The sequence below is a fragment of the Zeus faber genome, assembly GCF_960531495.2.
Source record: "Zeus faber genome assembly, chromosome: 12".
NCBI classification, from domain to species: Eukaryota; Metazoa; Chordata; class Actinopteri; order Zeiformes; family Zeidae; genus Zeus; species Zeus faber.
The window spans coordinates 8,998,135-9,002,315 of record NC_137196.1 but is presented as its reverse complement, the minus strand read 5'-3'; positions in this window follow the sequence as shown (position 1 = coordinate 9,002,315).

Below are 4,181 nucleotides of genomic sequence, written 5' to 3'. Positions count from 1 at the left end.
TTTTCCGATCCTCGTCTCTCCCTCCTCTTCCTCCTCCTCCTCCTCCGCTCTGCCTCTCACTCTCACTTCGTCTTCTCCTGAGGTCTTCCTCCTCTTCTTCTCCTTCTTCTTCTTCTTCTCCTTCTCCTCCGTCTCTCGATCGTGCTCAGGCCGTGGCTGCTCCCATTCCCGTGGAGCCCGGCACGGCCCCCGCTCTGCCTCCCTGTGTCGGACTGTGTGCTTCTCCGGGACGCCTCTCCGGGATGTGTCATCACCTCGAGCGGCGGACCCCTCGGCCCGACGCTCTAGTGCCGCCAGCTCCCGCACAGAACCCGGCCGAGATCCTCTGCGCCCTCCATCATCTGTCTCCCCCGTCCCCTTGTCCTTAAGAGACAAGGGCGGCGCGCCGCCGTGCGATGCCTGCCTGCGGGGATAACGTGCTGTTTTCTTTTCGGCGCTCGTCTCATATGACACCGGCACCTGAGCCGATACCCCCCCCTCCCCGTAGGGGGCTGGGGAACCCACGCCTCTTCTCTTTCTCTTCCTCTCTTCTGTCTCTCCGTCCTGTTCCGCAAGGGGGTCCGTCTCAGCGTCTGTCCACAGGAAGAACCCGGGATGCCTCCATTCATCAGTCCACTGCATATGAGGTTCCCCGCTCCCCGAGAGTCTAAATGTGGCCTCCCCGTCTTGTTTTTTTTTTTGGCTCTTCCTTCCTCCTTACCCTCTGACGCTCTGCCGCTCTTGCTCTCTCTCTCTCTCTCTCTCTCTCTCTCCCCCTCTCTCCCTCTCTCTCTCTCCCTCTCCCTCTCTCTCTCTCTCTCTGTCTCTGTCTCTGGTTCCTTCTCTCCGTTGAAGCTGTTACACTTTAAACACACAGCAAATAGTGTGCTCTGCTCTGCCTGAGGTAGAGTTCGTAGCATGCAGCAGTCTGTCACACCAGCCCGGTGCTGTGTGTGTGTGTGTGTGTGTGTGTCTGTGTGTCTGTGTGTGTGTGTGTGTGTGTGTATTTGTGCGTACTCTTCCTGAACGCCGCACAGAGGCTGTCTAGAATCTGTGTGTATGTGTGTGTGTGTGTGTGTGTGTGTGTGTGTGTGTGTGTGTGTGTGTGTGTGTGTGGGAGTGTGGACAATTAGGCACGGGAGCAAGGGAGAAAGCATATGTGGGGGTCATGTGACTGAGCAAGTATGTGTGTGTGTGTGTGTGTGTGTGTGTGTGTGTGTGTGTGTGTGTGTGTGTGTGTGTGTGTGTGAGTGAGTGTATGTGGTGGGGCGCAACATACAAGGAACAAGTTTCGGAGTGAGGTCAGCACTAAGAAAGGGGGCGGAGTCAGAGTCAGCATGGTCGCTGCCTTCACTGAATGGTTTATCCGATTTAACCCCTTCCTGCCCAGGTGACAGGAAACAGCAGGGTGCACAAGCATACACGCGCACGCAAGCGCGCACGCACGCACGCACGCACGCACGCACGCACGCACGCACGCACACACACACACACACACACACACACACACACACACACACACACACACACACACACACTTCCAAGGTGTTAGCTTTCATCTTTTCATCTTCTGGATACAGTGTTGTTATCAATGCCAGGTGGGGCACATGCTTTGGTCAATAGGAGTTTTAGGTGTGTGTGTGTGTGTGTGTGTGTGTGTAAACCCTTGACACAGACACAGACACACACACACACACACACACACACACACACACACACACACACACAGTCTCACATATCAGCATGTAAGTTCAGCCGTAGCCAGCGGCAGCGTATTTCTGAGAACTAGAAATGTTTAAAAAAAAAAAAGATAAAGAGATACAAGATAAACATGAAACATTAGCTGCCTGACCTTCTCCACGGCTAATACGAAAACTTGAACAGGAAATATTTGACACAGGATCAGCGGACTGAGCTGGGAGCCAGAGTCTGGAGTCGGGTTCTGTTCCCAGATCCAGATTAAGCCTCGCGCTGGATTTAGAGGACCAAGAGGAAGAGCTGCGGAGGATTTCTCCAAAAATGTGGGGAAGGGCTGAAAATCCCGGGGCCGGATGAGCCCGGGCTTTTAGGTGTTGCCTTTGGACTGTCAGGATTTTATGCCCTGCTGTGACTTTAAACAGTTGTTTTTTGTTGAGTATCCCCAACCTGTTTTTGTCTAACCCGGACCCTATGAATTCCCTAAATGGACTTGAATTCCAAGCAACGTCTTACAAAGGATTCAGTGAAACCCCCGTGTCGATCGATATCTACCTCTCATGAACTTCCCGAACCCAGTTGAGATCTCTCATAAGATCCATGCTCATCTTGCGGTCATTCGATTTTTCTACATTCATCTAAACGCATCCTGAAGTTGGTAATAATTCAGTGTTTTGTTGCCAACTCCAAAGCTTTTTCCAATGTATATATCTTTTTTTGGACAAAACAAAAGCCCTGTGTCGGCTTAGTCGAGAGAACCGCCCATAAAAGGAAAGGTCAGCAAATCCTGAGCCTGGCTGGCCAGGGAAGTTGTGCAACTGCAAAATAAATAAGACACACTTCTATATGTTATTGCCGAATTGGAAGCTACGGCGGAAAGAGAATTGAAATGAGGTCACATTTACAAATCATATGGGGGCCGCTCGGCTTGGCGGTGGAAGCTTCCTGTCGGTGGAGGCCTTCCTGCAGCGGACGTTAAACCCCAACGTCAACAGAGGACGTTTATAAACCATTTCCAGGCTCCGCAGACACTCAGAGCGCTGCCGGACAAAATCCACTGCCGCACAGGCGGCGAAAGACGGCCGAGCCGGGTGACAAGAAGTAGAAGTCGCAGTTTGGGTGCAGTTTGCCCAAGGGCGCTTTCTACCGAAGGGAGCCAAGTGATCATCGAAAACAATCGCCCTCTGACTTCGAGACGACTCACCGTACCTCCTCGCGACGAGTTGAGGATGATCTACGACCATGTTCTCTCCAGCGTGGAGGTATTTTCCATTTGTAACTTCACCCTAACCAATAGATACCATGTGGTCCGTGAGCGCTGAGACTCAACAACTCTCCCCGCTCCCCCCAAAGGGAAGAAGTGTCTCCAAACTACGCCTGAGGAAGATTCACCATGAATTATTATTTGAGGATTAAGACCTCCAACAACGGGCGCGCACACTGACAAACACGCGTGCACGCACGCACGTACACACGCACACACGCATACACACACACACACACACACACACACACACCTACCTTCTGGTTTCAGCAGTTAAACGGAAGGAGGATTTCACAATCACAAAAGAGAGCAGATGTTTGAGCAAAGCCAGACGTTGCTGTGTCTTTCTGTTCCACGTCCCAACATCTTCTTATCAACGGACGGACAGGAGGACAAAAGGACCGAAGGACAGAAGGACACCACGCAACGTTGTGTCCAGTGCAGCACTTTCTTGCAGTGTGTGTGTGTGTGTGTGTGTGTGTGTATGTAGGCACGACTTAACACTGACTGGACCACGGCGCACTCAGGACGCTTTTGAAGTCCAAAGGAATGCGGCGGTCTGGAGCTTTTATTTTCGCAGCATTATGACCTGGTCAGGGAACGGATTCTCTGTTCGCGGCATCTGTTCAGGTTGAAAAGCCATTTTCTGCAGGACACCGTGTTGTTTAAGCAACTACGATGCTCCCGTTAAGTCCGTTCTGATTGTTTGGGTGTCTCATAACACTAACACTAAAGATGTACAGTGAAAGGGAAGACATCAATGCTGTATGCTGGAAAAACAATTTTAAGAAAATAAAAAAATATGATTATTTTTTTGAAACTATTTGATTTCCATCCCAGAAGGCAGTCTTTGAACCCAATTCTATTTGTAGAAACAATTAAAATAAATGGTGGCCAGTTGACAGTTGGCCTCCTGGTTCCGAGTCAACATCAGAAATTAATGTGCCGCAGATGATGCGGTCTTATCATTGCGATAAACGATATTGGCACAGAACACTGCTCCGCGCAAACAGGAAGAACTTTGTTTTATCTCTCAATCTCCTGACGGAAACTGAACACCTAGCTAGTACATAGATAATGCACATTGCGTTATTCAGAATCATAATGCTGTTTCATGACAACCTTTTAGCACTTGTTCCACAACGGACCCAAATTTTATCACAATATTGCCGTGCAGCGAAGAAGCTGAAGAGGGAAGAGGACACGCACGCACGCACGCACGCACGCACACACACACACGCAC